Here is a 17133-nt window from a genome sequence, read left to right as displayed (position 1 = left end):
GAATCGAAGGCCAGCAGAGGTCGTCGAACGGCCGCCGTTCCCGGGTGTGGGTGGTTGAAAGAAGGCCAGACAAATTACCCCCGGCTTAATACGACAATGTGCCATCAACTTTGGCCTACACGCTGACAGTTACTATTTCATACACCTTCTCGTTCTGGGCCCTCGGCCCTCGTCTTCTTTTCCCCCTCCTTCTCTGAACCAGCCAGTCTCCCGCCGCGTTCTTCTGCTGCACCACGTGCTCGTTGGGTCCCGTACGACCGAAAAACGCGCAGGTACTCGATTCAATAGAAATCGGTTTTTCGTTCTTTCGCGTAGAGCGGACAATAGACATCGGCACGCGCGAGGTCAGCTCGTCGATCGCGTAATTCCACAAACCCGACTTGGCCATTGCGCGCGTAGAATCGAAGCGAAGCGGCGAATGGGGCGATAACGGATAAAAAAGCTTGCGGACAAAGTCAAAGACGGTAACCAGCTCCTCGCTGCATCTCGATGCGTGTTCCTCTCGCGCTTCGTTTCCACCTTACGAATGATTTCTCCGAATCATTAACGGCAATTAAAACATCGATCGAGTACGGAGCGGAGGCTGGAGCACCGTATAGGGGCCAAAGCCTTTGAGAAGGGTTTCGTGCGGAGATCGAAGGATGAGCGAAGCAAGGAAAGGAGAAGGACCTCATGCGGCGAGAGCATATTACTTCGCAGGAGGCTGCATAGACCCACCTTCTCTTTATCCAATCCTCTTTTCTTCGGTCTTTCCCCGCTTCTCTTTCACGTTCTTCGCGAGTCTCCGCGGCCAGGTACCCTCCTCGAAGCGTCAGAGCTTCTCAACCGGGTGAAAACGCGATTCCTTACGCGTATCCGACTTTTGTTACGGCAACGATTAACTCGATAAGGCGTTTGGTTCGTAGATGGAAACGCCCGCGAACCACAAGCGCGAACGGAAACGTGGTAGACTCGAAGCGATCCAGTTTCTTCCGAGTGGTTCGTAATATTTGCCCTGCGTCCTCCTTCGATCCCTCGATCTCGCAAAGTGTCCGCACTGTCCGAAGCTTACTTAACCTTCGATCTGATTTAGGAACGAACTCAATTCGCGTTGCAGTAGCTGCGTAGCAGCGCGATTATTCAGCGCGCTATATCCTTGAAGAAATCGTTCGATAGAGAAAATTCGAACGGACGTTTTCCGAGAAAGGAAGAGACTCGTGGTCGCGGAAAGTTTCCGGTGCGAAGACGAGCGAGTATCGCGAAAGGCGCGAGCCGCCGTTTAAGGCCGGTCGTATCGTAACCCGATGTAAACGGCTGGCCGGTATCGAAGATCTCTATCTGTGAAAAGATCGAAAGGCGAGCGACTCACACGGCCGTTCGCATCCGGGTGTCGCGGAATAGCGGTTATCTCGCGTTCCGTGTTTCTACAGAAAGCGAGTGAACGAACGAACATCGGAAGGTACCGACATAGAGGAAAGTCTACTCACGTACGCTCTCTCGAGGCATGGCTTTCGGTTTCTATGTTCCGCGGTTCGGCGCGGCGTACACAGCGAAGCCAGTGCTTCTTTTGCCTGCGTTGATACAACCGATGGTCGAAGGCGGAAAGAACAGAAGAGAGAGAGAGAGAGAGAGGGGGGGGGGGGAACAGACGTTGGAGTTGTAAATCGAGAAAATGAGAGAATGCTAGAGAATCGGCCGCCTACGAACGCATAATACGCTACCCTCGAATGCGATCCCTCTGTCAGCAATCGACGCGTAAACGCCGCTAAACAATCCCGGAAAGTGGCGTGGCTCGCTGCGAGAACATCTCTTCTGGTAATAAGGTGTACGAGTCTCGCGCACGTAACGTTGCGGATGCCCGAGGATGTGAGGCGAAGGTGGAAGGCAGCGGTGAAACGGCCAAGTGGATAAGGAAGGCAGGAAACGAGTATCGGCCGAGGGGGAGGGAGGACGCGGGAGATGTGTCGGCAGTCGTGTTGTCATTTCTCAACTGGACCCGTGGATCGGGTCATCTTTCGGCTCGTCCTTTCACCCTGTTTCCCTCCCGTAACCAGCCCTCGTCTCTCGCTGCATCTTTGTTCCGGTTGTTCTCCCAAGGAACGTCGGTGCTTTCTTCATCGGCGCGAACCTACTGTGTCTCGAGCCGTCAGGCTATTTATTTAATATCGTCACGAGTCACAGCGGTGCTAGCGCGTCCCGAACATTTACCGACAGGGCAAAGTTCCCGATAGCGCGAAAGATCGATGACGCTCGCGCGTCCCTTCCAACGCACCGAGGGATGGGGAGGTCAACCCCGGTGAACAACGGTCGCGCGACAACGCGTTCGACGATACCATGTTCGTTAAGGTGACCGCGGCTACGCGTAGAAAAAACGTTTCGTCGATTTCCTCGTAAAGTAACTCCCATCGCCGTTAACGCGGTGAAGCAGGAGGCAGGACACGAGCAATGCCTTAAAAGAATTTAAATTGGTATCTGCCGGATGAAGACTCGGGGAATTACTGTAAAATTCGACGATAGTCGCCCACGCGCGTTTATTACTGGAATCTTCATCTTCTTCCCTCGCGTTCTCTTCCACGCGAGTTGATGTGCCCCTTTTTTCCCCTCGTCGCAGGGTTAGCGGTTTAGGTTAAGTTCGTGAGAGACGCGAACCCTTTTATTTACTTTACCGGTCCGCGGAGATCGTATAGACTCGATAAAGCATTGCGGCCGCAACTTCGAAAGGATGCCTTCCTTCTCGTCTCCCGATTCTTTCTCTCTTCCTTCTCGACTTTGCCTCTTTCCAATTGGCGAAAGTAAATTAACGCGAACTCGAGGTATTCGATTCCCTTATCCGTTTCTTCCCCTTGTGTCCTTCTCCACCGCGATATTCACGACCGCCGAAACGAACGATCGCGCACGATCGATGAACCGTACATAAAGCGAACTGCGTTCCACGAGTTTCGCATTTACCTTCCGTTCTCCCCGCGCGTCGGCCAACTGCGTTCGCGACTTCTTTGATCCATCCAGATCATCGATCGGCGACTCTTTCGATCGCTGATATTCGACTAGATGCGTTGCACAAATTTCGATACAATGGCTTTTTCAGCGTCGAAGATAGAGAAACGAATTACTTTGCGACCCGTCTCTTTTAAATTTAGTTCACTCGTTCTTTTCTTATCTCGCGATAGGAATGTAAGTGGTTTCTGGTTGAAAATCGAAGATTCTGACAGGGCACCCGGTGGTATTTTCACATTCACGAGGTACGCAACGCGTCTCCGTGGAATTTGAAGTTTCGCGATAAACTCGTCCATGGTTGGACGCGCGCGGTTGTTCTTCCACGCAAGCGCGACGAGATAAGGTTTTATTTATTTTTTTGTTGGCACACAACGACGTCGTCGGTGCGAATTTGGCGCCTGGATCTTTGGGCAGCGTGTATCGGACGTAGGCGGAGAAGAAACTGTCGGATGACTAGTCGTTCCTCGCGCCCTCTCGTTTCCGTCGTTATTGCCGCGGTCGAATTATTTCTTTTCCTCGGGACCGTAACTCGCATCGACGAAAAGAGGGAGAAGGGCCAGCGGTGAAATTTCAGCCAAACGCGCTGCTCGCGGCCGACTCGCCTGTAAAAAAGGGAACCCGCGCGCCTTCGTCGACTCGGCCGACTCGCAATTCGGTCGGATAAAGACGGCAAGACCGATCGTTCCGCACTCTTCCTCCTACCTTCACTCCCGATCGATTCATCGTTCTTCTTTTTTCTTTTCCTTTTTCTTCTTCTTCTTCTTCAGCTGCTTCTTCTTTCTCTCCCCCTTCTGCTTCTTCTTCTTCTTCTTCTTCTTCTTCTTCTTCGTTGCCGTCCTTTTTGTCTTCGTCCTTCGATCCCCCGTTGTCCGAGAGGAAGAGAGCGAGCACGATCGAAAGCGAGGAAGGGAAAAAATCGAGGATTCGATGGAAGCAACGAAGGAGAGGGCAGAAGGAAGGAAGGAGGGAAGAAAGGAAAAGGAAGGGTTGGTAGGGAAAGGGAGCCAGCCGACCTAAATGCGGGTCCAGGCGCGGGCGGGCAGTTGATATCGAATTTATCAGGTGTCGGGTTGCAACCGTTCATGCTCTGTCCTTAAGCACGCATCCACGTCGTTTTGCCGAGCCAACGCGCCCGCAGCATATGCGAAACTTCCATCCGATTTGCCACGCTTGGAACGACGCGCGTACCGTACCGTCTTTTCGTGGCTTCGAACGTCCGTGAGTAAAGCGTTCGAACGAGGATTCGTATGAAATCGAGGAATGTATCGTATCGTGCACGCCGGGCGTCGTTCCACGAATGGGCGACGTTGGAAGAAAAACCAGAAGATTAGAGGGAAAGAGGGAAGAGGGAATCGGAGAAGGAAAAGAAGTTGGAATAGGTAGACGTTGATTAGGAGGAGCAGCTCGAGGCGTGCTTTCTTTCGTTCGATCGGTTGGTCGATCGGACGGTCTTTGCGCACTCCTACCAGCTGGACTGGATTCCCTCTCGTCCCGTCTTACCTCCAGCCTATATTCCCTCTCTGGACGCGAAGCTCTTTTACCGTGGCTCGCCGTCAGTCTCAGCGAGTCGCTTCTGTTTTCAGACTCGAAGCACGCGATCCTCGTTCGCATGTATAACCGGCACGACCACCATCTTCGTTCGCGTTCCGTGTCGTCGTGGTTGTTCGTTCGTACGTTGGTTCGTTCGTTTCTTCTTTCCTTCGGCCGTTCGTTGGCTCGCTCGTCCGTCGTACGTCCGCGTCCGTCCGTTACACGACAAAAGCGTGTTCACCCGGCACACAACCATTAGCCTGTTGTACGCATCGTACCGCCACCAATACCGTTCTCGAACGTCACGACCACCATCCTCTCGGATCGCCACTACCACCACCGGTTTCGAGCCCAATTTCGCCGGCTCGCTGCACAGCCGAAATTATTTCCACCGCTGTATTCACCGAACCTGATTCCGCCTGTTTAATGCTCGAGTTGCGTTTCGCCGAAATCGGGAAATTCAAGGATGCAGCTGCGCCACCGCCACGTCTACGTATCGGCACCCATGATTTCGCTCGAAGTGAATATTCCCCAAACCCTTCGTCACTCTGTACATCGCCTCGCGTATCACCACCGATTAAACGATTGATCGCACGTATTCGTAATTGTAATTATACGCGTCCGCGATCGTTTTCGTCCCGCTCTACCGATTTTCTAACGCGTCGAACGATTTCAACGAACCTATAAATTACACGCTTCCTAGGACGATTACCGATCGAGTCGTTCTTTGGTCCGGACGTTAATAGGAACCCGTAGAGACGAGATATGATTAACGATCTTGCCGCGCATTGCTTATAGTCGTTTATAGCCGTGACGATTTACATATTACGGAGCGTGTCTTAATTTGACAGCGAGAATTTGACGGTCTCTGCGGCAAACGACACCCGATCGATCCGTGAACGGATCGGAACGTGTCGAAATCGATTGTCTTCACTGGCGAATCGACGCGTTCGTTGATACTCGCGCGATCACGTTTCTCTTCGTTTTCGCAAGAAGATCGTCGCAAAGCGGAAATTAAAAATGCACCACGGTTTCGCGACGAAGAAGGAAACGTAGCGATTCGTATGCGGCTCGTCGAGATTCCGTACGCGCTACGACGTACCGGGCATGCGGTGCCTCTTTTACGAGCACACCGAACAACGAGAAAGAGAGAGCGACGACGAGTTTGTGAACGCGATACTCGCATCTCATCCTCCGACTTCTCTTTCTTCCACTTGGCGACCGCGCGACCGGAAGTACGTAGTGGCTCGTTATTACCAGACGTGGCTCTTTTCTATTCTTTTCTACTCGTCGGCGATACGCGCATCGCGTGTTTACGCGCGACCCGACCGACTTCAAAACTCTGGAGAGTCTCACAGAATTTTAATATCGCCTTGGTTAAGATCGCCGTCGTATTCTGCGGAAATAGATACGTATGTGTGTACGTATGTGTGCATACCTTGGCCGTAGCTTTAGGACGTACACGAGTCTTGGCGATGCCGCTGCCAATTGCTCGAAGCATATGTGCGATGTTGAGCGATCGGAGAGACGTATTCCAATATTTTCATCGTGTATTATGAGAGATACTCGTTTTCGCGGTTACGATCTCTCGAGTACGGAGAGCGCAGTTGGAAGGAGAAGGAAAGTCTCGCTAACAGCGAAGGGCCTCGTGCGTCGATAAAACGGCCGGATAGTCGTAAATTCGTTTTTGCTCCTCTCCCTCTGCCGAGCTCTTCCTTTCGCGCCGCGGCGCGATCGGTAATTCGCTCTCTGCCCCTTTCCTCCTGGCTTCGTCGTACCCCTCCCTGTCTTGCGCTACGCTTAAACGTACATCGACTTTGCACGCGAACCGACTTCGTGGAAGGGAAGAATAGAAAGGCGATGTAGAAGGAGAAGGAAGAGTGGAAGAAGAAGGGCAACACTCGTGAAATATAAGCTGTGACATTGAGAGAAGAGAAAGCGCGAGATACGAATTAGGGTAAGAGGCGAGGAGAAGCAAGGGAGGGAAGAAAGAAAGAGAGTCACGTAAGTACGTAGCGCGGGAAGCAAAGAGGGATAAAGAAAGATCGTTAAGAGAAGAAAATTACATTGGTGCTCCGGAGTCCATTGGACTGCTATTAGCAATAAAATCGGCCAGCAGCGTAACCGAACGGTTTTCAATAGGGCGGGGTGAGTCGTTGACTGACTAGCCTGCCGACTCGGTTCGTCTGTCTTTTTAACCGTCGTTCTCGAAGCGTTCGTCGACGATAGCGTACATCCAACGGTTGAATCGAGACGAAAAACCAGGAGCGGTTTTGGAACTAAGGCTTGGCGGAAGATGAAAAACGTAGGATCCCGCGTTTACCACGATAGGTAACACCGCGGATGGTAGATAGCCGTACTGTAAATCGAACACGAGTCGTAGAGCACGCGGCACGCGGACGGTGCTCGACTTTATCGTCCTTGGTCGAGCGGGCCACGATTAAGATCGTCGGGCGGCAATTTCGAGGCTAATAGCGCCCTGGCTCTCGGATGGAAGTGGAGGAAAGAGGGACAAGGAACTTTGCGCGCGGTGAGGTTGAAAAGACCGACTCGTCGGCGGCTGTTCGAAAGCATCTTGATGGTATTCAGAAGCCAGGTCGTTCTCTTCAAATGCAAAGGTTAAGAGACGGGTGGGAGTGGAATAGCGGGCGGCAGCACTGTGGCGAGGGTGGCACGAATATACCTAGAGCAGAGAGGGGGATGGGGGGCCTTCCGACGGAGGGCGCGCGGAATGAAACAACGAACGAGAACGAGGAGAAACTTGAAGAGAAAAGGAGAGACCCGGGGTGAGGTTGCTTTCTGTGGTTTAAGCCGTGCATACGTAATATCTGATTCTACGTCCAAGGGAGCAGGTCCGGCGCGATTGTCCTGGTTGTTGTGCGCGCGTGTTGTCGAGGAGCGAGACGGAAAACACCGAGGCATCGCGTTCCAGACGAAGACGAGAGATTTTCAGCGACGAGGGGATCCCAGCAGCAGCGGCAGCAGCAGCAGCAGCAGCAGTCACAGCCACGGATAAAGGCCCCCAGATAGAGAGAGGCTAAGAGAAAGACGTAGAATGAACAGAACGGCGGAGAGAAGAGCGAAGAGAAAAAGAGGCAGCGAAAGAGAGAAGCAAAGGAACTGGGGGCGTTGGGGAGAAGACGAGTAACAAGGAAGGCGTACAACTCAGAGAGGGTGATTGTTTTACCGGTGACATGATAATACTTTGCTTGGGCGTATTTAAGGATGGAGAAGTCGTAGCATCTTCAACTTTGTCGTTACTCCACGTCGATTCGAAGAAAGATGGAAAAAGAAACCACCATTCCCTCGTCTTTCCGTGTTTGCCCATGCGTTTATGCGGCGTTGTCGACGTTATAGTTATTAACGTCGTGGTCGAAATCGGCATGGTCTCGTAGCGGGAGGAAAAAAGAGAGCAAATGAGAAAGATAGAGAGAGGGAGCAGAGCAGAATAGCGGAGGTGAGTTTGGAAGAAGGTGAAAGGAGAGAGGAGTAACCGAGAGAATCTGGCGGCAGCGGCAGCGGCGACGGCGCAACCTATTGTCCTCGTGTCCACAGCCTTTTTCAATTCAAATTGAAGCCGCAAAAAAAGCGCAGAGCACACACACGATTCGGGGACCGAACGCGAAAGCCGGTCCCTCGTTCGTTCGATACGGCGGTAGGGGGACCACTCTTCTTCCTTCGGTCAGGCTTCTTCTCGTTCTCTCGTCTACGTCGTACGAGGGCTGATTCTATCGGACCGTAAATATCACCATCACAGACGCAACTAACGGATCAACCTTCTCCTGCGACCAGTCGCACGCGCGCGTACACGCACCACACAAACACGTAAATGCGTCCTCTTTACCGGCAAATATACGAGAACATCGTCGGAAGAAGAGTACTAGAAAAGACAAACGAAAAAATCCCTTTCTTCTCCGTGCATTCTCTCTCGGTTTCGTGCGTGCGATTGCGTACTCTGCTCGGAATCAAACCGCCTTGTACCTTGTATGTTCGTTGTACGAACACGGTATCCATACTCGACGACATTTTCGTTTGACGTACGAAGAATATGGAGAAGGATCGGTGCTGTTCCAAAGGGTTCGACTCGTTTTTTCACCTTCACCGTGAGAATCGACCAGTTCTTCGATAGTTTTTGGTTCTGGCATGCAATCGTTTCCGCGATCTATGACTCGTTCTAACTTCTCGTGATGTAAATTCGCTAATTTTACCCACTAATCTTGTTTTTGTTCGGTTTTCAGGTAAGCCATTTATCTCGAAACCTTGGTCGAACGTCCATCCGTTCAACGATCACCTCCGCCGAAATCGAGAGAATCGTAAGTAAGTACTTAGTTACATGCGTTTTACTCGCGTGAGGAACGCCTTGTTAATCCATGATCACGAGGCGAATCTAGCTATTCAGTTTCTCTTTGGGACTCTGGCTTTTCTGAAGGCGGTGCAACCGCGCAACGTTCGATAGCAGAGATTGGTGGCCCCTTTGCGTAGAAAAAAAAAACCGATGCTCCTGATGACACTGTACAAGAAACGCGGTGATCGATCCTGGGAACCACGGAGCCGTGGATCTTTCGAAAGAGTTATTGGATACGTAGGGTCCTACGTTCTACTCCCGTGAAAGCAATCTTTGTCTCACCCCGTGCGACCGGGGGACAAAAGCACAGAGCTGGGAGAGAGAAGCAACAGTGGAAGCGGTGGCGGGCGACGGGCGGCGGGTGGCGGCACAGCAACGAGGACGAAAAGTTGGTTCGTTTCGGTTCTCAAAGGTTCTTCGAAATGCACTCCCCTCCATGGTACGTTGGATAGTTTAAGGCGGTTCCGCGAGCAGGGGGCAGCGAGAGAAGAGAAGGCCCTCGATCGCGAATCGTCGGATCGTCGGATCGTCGGTCCACCGCGCCTCCGTTGCCTGACCACAGTCCGACCGCTTTGCATTTGTTTCGGTGATCGGTCTGCGCTGCCGGGGCCCGCTTCCCCTTTCAGCTGTCTTCCTTCGTAGGTCCTTGTCATTCCTCCTATGCGCTCCCCTTTTTCCTCTGCCGCGCGCGCACTGTTTCGCTCCTCTCTCATTCTTCTTTCCTCTATCTGCTGTGGTTGCTCGTTCCCTCGGTGGCTTGGACAGCCACGTCAGTCTCTAAATTACCCTGCCGCTGGACCCTCGACTGTGTCTATCGACTGCCAGCAACGGCCACCGAGGGACCAAGTCCAATACGTTTCGGCTTACCGTGTGCTCTCTCTCCGTTAATTGATAACTGATATCTCGGATCTTCGGACAGTTTTCAGTTTGGCAATCGAAGCCGTGTTTGGGACCAGGTTTGCCCGCGCGCGTATACCGGAACCGCTCCGGTTAACGAATCACCAACGACAACAACGTCCATGACGACTGATGAACGAAAAAGAAACGTGCCATCGAAAGATAGGCTCTTCTTCGTTCCCTCTACCCGCCTTGTTTATCGAATTCACCAACTGTCTCGTTTCTTCCTTCCGTTCCCTTTTTCCATCTGCCTTCTGTCTATCCTCCCTCCGTTCGGCTCCCTCCACCCTCCTTCTTTTCTTTCTTTTCTCAACCTTTCTCTCCCTTTTTCATTTCTCTTTTTCTTCTTCTTCCGGCGTTCTTTCTTCGACCACCGAGTTCACCACTGGGAGAGCCCTACCTCCGTTTTATTCGTCCGTTTCGGAACCATCCGATGCGCGAGAGCGACAAGGACGACCGCGTACAGAGAACCACGGAGCGAACGGGTCGTGCGGAGAGTCAGGCGGACGCGCCGACTGTCGCGCACCTTTTTTTCTTTCTCTTCTTCTACCGCTGCAACTTGTGTTGCTGCTGCTGCTGGTTCTGCTGCTGCTGCTGGTTCTGCTGCTGCTGCTGCTGCTCCTGCTACCGCTACTCTTGTTGCCGCTGTCTCGGCTTCTGTCTCTGCTGTCTTCCTCCTTCGTCGTCATCGTCACCGTCACCGACGCTGTCACTGTTGCCGTCGCCGTCGCCGTCGCCGTCGCTATCGTCGTCTTCCTCCTCCTCCACCTCTCCTTTACCTTGCTCCTCTCGCCTTTGTTTCTTTGTCATAATTGCCCGCGACGACTAATAAGGCGATTCTTCGCGTTCCACACAAGAAGAAATTCCAAGTTCCGTACTCACCGGGCGTTAACATCCTTTACTATCTTTGCGTGGATCCGGAATAACGTTCGAATTGTCTCGTTCTCGTTTGTACCTGTCACTTGTTGAAATTTCCTTGCAGGATTGCGGAGATTCGTTGGTTTCGTCGATCAACGATTGACGAAAGAGATTAACGTATCTTCTAAACTCGCTTTCGTTACGTAACAACCACGGCGGCAGGAAATCGATGCCAGCGTTCTCAGTTTCGCGAGTCGTGGGTGGCGAATAGTGTCGATCATCGTCGTCTGGATATCGCATCTCGTTACGTTTTGTTCCGTTCCCTCGCGCTCCGAATCAATGTTGTTCCCCGTGGAAACGAACCTCGAGTCCCTCCGATAAGGAGCATAATGGAAAATTAGATGCGGCCGGACTGTTCTTACGTAGAAAGTTTCGATCATAGAGTACGTGCAAAGTATAGGGTAGCGGAGACAATGCATCGACGCGTAATGACTAGGTTAATGGGAAAAACAATGTGCGAACAAGGCACTGCGTCGAAGATAAGAGAAAGAAGATAAGGGAACAGCAGGACAGAATGGCTGGAATCTCTACCGATTTAATGATATCGCGATGTTTCGAACCTACGATACAGAGTCATCGGGCTCGTGATAACTCTGCCGTACTATTCGTCGAATATGTTATACGCCGTGCTTATGCGAACACGGGTATTACTATTAAAAGCTAACTCTTTACTCCTCCGTTAGGATGGGCGAGCATCCAGCATAGGAAAACAATTTTCCTGATTACAGCGACTACGAGAGTAATTGCGCTGATAATCATCGTAATAAAAGCTTTCTGCCCACGGTGACACGATATCGACCTGCATGTTTTTCATCCAAGGCGTATCGTATACCGGAATTCCGGGTTAAATAAATAGCGACGCGACGTATCGCGTTCTTCGAGTTTCGATGTCTGTCCGAGGCCTCTCGTCGTGTTGCGAATCTCGATTCTTCGGTAAGAATTGCTTTGGGGTGGTGGAAGTCGGGCTATATACATAGTCCATACGTGGCCCGCGAGGCCGGATGTTTGGCTGTGTAACAATAGAGGGTGATAAATGTGCACGTCAAGGGCTGCGAAGAGGGCTCCTTCTTCGAGCCGCTGCCAGAGGAAGCTTCTAGCCTCGGAGAACCTCGGAGCGACGCCACGGGACGAGGCCGACTCGTCGGCTATCTCCATCTTGAAACGGGATACGAGCACGCCCGCGCATCCTAATGCCGTTTTTCGGCCGGATCCGCTTCTCTGTTACAGGTAGGATCAAGGAATATCTCTATATTTCGAATGGCTGACGTTGAGAGTTTCGGCAAGTTGCTGGCCCGAGAAACCGAACCGCTGCCGACTCTCAGGATTTTCTCAGGAATTTTCTCGAACGCTGTAGCTCCCGCTTTCAGACGATTGATCCTGCGAACGATTAACGTGACTCCAGCTCCCTATTAAAAGAAATCGTCACGGGATCGCAGCGAGATACCATGATAACGGAAACTCGTCTAAATTTCTAAGAAACGCGGTATCGACGAGTTACATGAATCTGATTATATGGAAAGTATAGTAGTCTCAGAAGCGGGCGATATTACCGCCTAGGTGATACTAACGCTCGATAAGCTCGAGCACATCGAGCACATCGAGCACATCGAGGAATAGAGTATGGGTTATTCCGTAACGATTACCCTGCGTGTATGTTCTGCGCGTACTCGTCGCAACATTCGTTTAGGCGCGACGGTGGTGCGTGCGAGATTAAAAAAAATAGCGTTGCTGTTGAAGCAAACTTTGTTTTTTTCCGGATCTTCGTTTTTGGCATCGGTAGGTCAAATTGGAACTTGCATGTGCTTGAAACGAAAGGAATTCTCCCATCGTTTTATTTCCTATTGGTACGGCGAATGCGAACGGTAGGTCGTTCCTCGGAGGAGAACAAATTGCGTTAATTAACCAAGTCGAATGGCGAGTGGTAACGCGAACCAAAGTACACTGGCCTTGCTTTCGATCGATAGGATCGCGATTATGTTAATCGAAGAAACAGTCATGTGTTACGACGTTTAATAAGAGGTTAGATTTTTCCGCTCTTCGTGCTTTTCGATAGACAAGATTACACGTACTCCGACAAAGACGTTGCCACAAGTTCCGCTCGAATAATTTTCAGTTATTTCTCCTTTCCTCTGTCACGATCTTCGTGTTTCTGCTTGCGTGAGTTTGAAAAGGACAACTAGATGCGCCAGATAAAATCTCGTACTCTTTGGGACGGAAATTCGTCTTCGTAAAAAGGTAGACGAGGTTTTCAGTCTCGTGCGCTTCTTTCTCGATTGATCTCTGCGTGATATTGCTAATATCGCATCTCGTTGTTCTATCTAGAAAATCTAGACGCTGTGAAACGACCGGGCAGACCGTATGATGGCATGTATTGCTAATATCGGCGTGCACGCGGAGAACATCGGGGCGTGGGTGTCGATGGTCGCAGTTCATTGAAAATTCCAGCTTGTCCCCGGGGTTCCGTTAGAAGCTCACCAGGAGGGCTACCGTCGCTCTTGGGCGACGGATTATTTAGTGGAGGCACGCGCTACCGCTTGATTTTCACCTACAGATAGCTCAATCTCCGAGGATCCTGGTGAATCGGCGGATTTAAATCTCCGTGTTATGTTCGAACGTTTCCCTAGACGAATATCTATTCTAGGAAAACTAGGAACGCTCTTCGTTCTCTCGTACGATAGTTACCTTAGCCTTGTTCTCGTCGACAGGTTTTGGAACAAATCAAATTATTCAGAAGAAAGATTGATACGCGACTTTATAACAAACTTGAGACGTACGAAAGGAGCAAACAACTGTGATCCAGTGGTTTCGAGATGAAGAGAAAGAAGATAAGGGAGAGGAGCGGAAAGATATAAACAAAGGGTAAGGTAAAGGGAAAGGAAGAGAGCTAGAAAGAGAGGGAACGAGAGCATCGGTATTAATTACACGGCGCGCGTCCGGCTCCCTAGGCCACCTACGGTTACCCGCTTTGCATAATACGTATATACACTTACGGTAAGGGTGGCGAGGGAGGATACGAAAGAAGATAGAGGCGGAAAGCGTAGAACGAAAGAGAGAAGAAAAGAGAAGGAAGAGGAGGAGGAGAAGGAGGAGAAGAAGAGCCGGCGAAGTGTAAGGCAAAGTCGAAGGGTATGGTTGGTGGGAGAGGGGCAGGCGGGAGGATCTGGCGCGGATCGAAAACGAGGAACGGCGAGGAACGTGTTCCATTCCCACTCGGTCCGAACCGGAATCGCCTCCTCTTTCTTCTTCGTTGAGAACGCGAGTGCCACGAAGCTTCGTCTTATTCCGTTGCTCTTTCTTTCTCTTTCGCCGGGTCGAAGCGCGCCTGATTATTTAGGCAGCGAATGTTTAATCGAAGCATTGTATCGGTAGGGCCAGAGCTGCTGGCTGCTCGGTTGCCTCGCTTCTCTCGCTGTGTTTAGCCGAAGAGACACTCCGCCTCCTCCACCTCCACCCCTCGCGGTCTTCCCCTTTTTCTCTTCCCCTCGTCTTGTGCTACTCTTGCTCTTTCTCTTTCTCTTTGTCTCTGCGCCGCCGCCACTACCACCACCATCACCTCCACCATTGCCATCGCTGCCGCCACCGCCGCTACCACCACCGCCACCGTCTCCGCCACCGCCACCACCACCACCACCGCCACCGTCATCACCACCGTCACCATCACCATCACCACCGCCAATACCACCCCCACCACCATCACCACCATCACCACTACCACCACAAGCACCACCACCACCGCAACCACCATCACCACCACTACCGTCACCATCACAGCCGCCACCTCATCCTCTTTACATTTATTCGTTTATTTGTTGGTGGCTGATACCTCATTACCGCGACAGATCCACCGATAAGCGCACCGTTCTCGGAAACACACAATGCGCCCCTCCTTTCTGCAGGCTACCATTGCTGCTGCTGCTGCTGCTGCTGCTGTTACTTCTGTTGCCGTCATGAAAGAAAGGAAAGAAAGGGAGGCGAGGTGGCGGCATCGGGAGCACAATCGGTTGCGGCACACATCCTCGCCCTTTTCTTCCACCTCGTCCACCTCTTTGTTCTTCCTACTTTGCTCTATCCTCGTTCGTCTTTTTCTTGCCTCTCCTCTTCTCTTCGTGGTTCCGTTGGTCACTGAGTTTACCGAGAAAGTAGATATCACTGCGGTCTTCGGCTCGTGTATTTGCTTCGCTTCCCGCACCGTTCCACCCCGAGGGTGGAGTTCTTCGATCGATACAACTCCATTCCAAGCTACATGTAGCTACGAGACCCAGCAGCAGGACTTTATCGCTCTATCGAGGACTCGCGAATCGAATTTCCATTTATTAGTGGCCTTCTGGAATCCGGCCGATCCTATGGAAGCTAATCCGCCTATTTGCTTCTAGTCGATCCCGACGCGGATATCTTTGAAGCGCCGATCCCCGATCGCTTCGTATCGCTTCGACGAACCACAGATTTGTCCGGTTAGCAACTATAGCAAGTTAAATATCGGTTGAAATTGAAACCGTTATCGATGGAGATTCGCGTTTGGATACAGGATACATTTCCATTCGAAATCCGTGGCGAAACGAGAAATATGTCACGGATATTTTTAGTCTATCGACTCGACTATCGGAACGCCTCGAGGACGACCTTTGCTCCAAAAACACGCACGAAAGAATCGGCTACACCTATCAAACGGATCGGTGCAGATAGCATCTCGCGAATAGTGATATTTTCGAAAAGTCAGATCGTCGATCGTTATCCACGTTTTCGATCGTCGTTTTAATTCCAGTGTCAACTGATTCGCAGATACGCGTTATGCAAATGACGAACAATTGGAAGGAACCACCGTATGTATCGAGGAGATTGTATTTTCTCCTGCGAACGATGTATCGAAGTCGGGAATCGAGTCGATACGATCTCTCGAGTCATGTTCACCAATGGCGTCTTATTTCGAAATTAGAACGAGACTCGCGTTCTATCCTATTGGGGTTAAGATAGGATACAAAACCCGTTGGAAGAAATTTCGTCGCCGATCGGAAAAGGTATAGAACGGGACGGAAGCGAAAGAAAGGGGAAAGAACGGAAGATAAATGACAGAGCCCCGTCGAATTCGCTAAGCCGTTTCGTGGTGACGTTGCGCGTAACGAGCAAAGAAAACAGGTAGTCCGAAAGATTCGCAAACGAAATCGGATCCCTCCGTTTGTATTGTATCTAAGTGAATCGGTATAAATGGCGAGCAAAAAATTGGTTCCGAAGATGGAGGGGTTGTAAAAGGGTAAAGAGAGACGAGCAAAGAGACGAAGAGAGAGGGAGCGCGCTGCAAAGAGAGAGAAAGCGTGGAGGGGTTGGACATTATTTATCGATAGCAATGAAAAGGTGGCGGTCGGCGCTTGATGCCGGAGGCTCATTATTCAGATTAACGTTACGCGCCTTTTTTCGCTGGCCAATACGCCGGTGAATATTACTCAATAAATCATGGACGTCACAGTGCTAAAGACCCAAAGAAAGGAGGGTCCTTGAGATTTTTCAAATCATCTGGCTTGATGAATGCAACATCGTTTCTCGGGCCACGAACTCGGTTGCTCGTGGAACAGAGCGCGCCAGAAAACATTAGCATGAGTTACCATCGCGTTGCATCCGTATGAGTTAAAATGGTAATGGTAACACAATACATCGATTGCGCGCTGTGCAATCGTTTACTACTACGGGAAGTGTTAGACTCCGATATGGGATGGGCAAACGCTACCGACATTGGTCGATGTTCCGCCAGCTTGCTGAACGCTGATTAAGAACCGTTTTGAATGCCTTTCCCTTTACACTGCGCCGTGCAAGTACTTGTGGGAACATTGACGCTACAGGCCAAGTCCGATCCGAGAGACAGGAGCAATATGTTTTCAAGCGTGAAAACATTCGTAATTGTGGTAGATCGGGCAGGCGTTGATTCTTCTGTCCCGATTCTGAGGAACGTTAGCGTCGAATGTCGTCCCGAAGAAAATAAACGTTGAACATTACGCGAGAGAAAACTTTGTACCTACCCGAAATATGTGGAACGAGGAAGCTGGTGGTGCGGTGCTCCCGGTAATCGAGATTTATATACCGATTATGGTAAAGGGGAGGGGCCACTGAGTAACGAGGAACATTCTCGTCCGACCCTTAACATAGTTGGCATTAGCCGTACTCGAGACTACAAAGGAAGAAAAGGGAGGAAAGGAAAAGGACGGAGAAAGAGAGAGAGAGAGAGAGAGGGGGTGGGGGTGGGGGGAGAGAAGGAGAGATACCATGCGTCGCTGGTGGCTAGATGCATCTCGAGCGTAGATACTCGCAATGGAGACAAGAACATTGATAACGCGAATAACGCGACTTTACACGTGGCTAGACAAGAGGATCGCGCGTAACTAAGAATACGGGAAAGAAGGAGAGAGACGGTGGTTGGAAATAGAGAAAGGAATCTCGAGTGTCTTTTACGCGACTCACTGGGTCACCATTTATAGATGTAT

The 17133-nt window shown here is 51.0% G+C and overlaps 1 protein-coding gene across 2 annotated transcripts in view; it reads left to right on the top strand.

Moving 5' to 3' along the window:
• Positions 1-17133, top strand: part of LOC126914261 (protein dachsous) — a 213400-nt gene that overhangs the window by 48965 nt on the left and 147302 nt on the right. The gene's annotated exons all lie outside the window — the stretch shown is intronic.

The sequence above is a fragment of the Bombus affinis genome, chromosome 3, assembly GCF_024516045.1.
Source record: "Bombus affinis isolate iyBomAffi1 chromosome 3, iyBomAffi1.2, whole genome shotgun sequence".
NCBI lineage: Eukaryota > Metazoa > Arthropoda > Insecta > Hymenoptera > Apidae > Bombus > Bombus affinis.
This window is presented reverse-complemented; position numbering and strand designations above follow the sequence as displayed.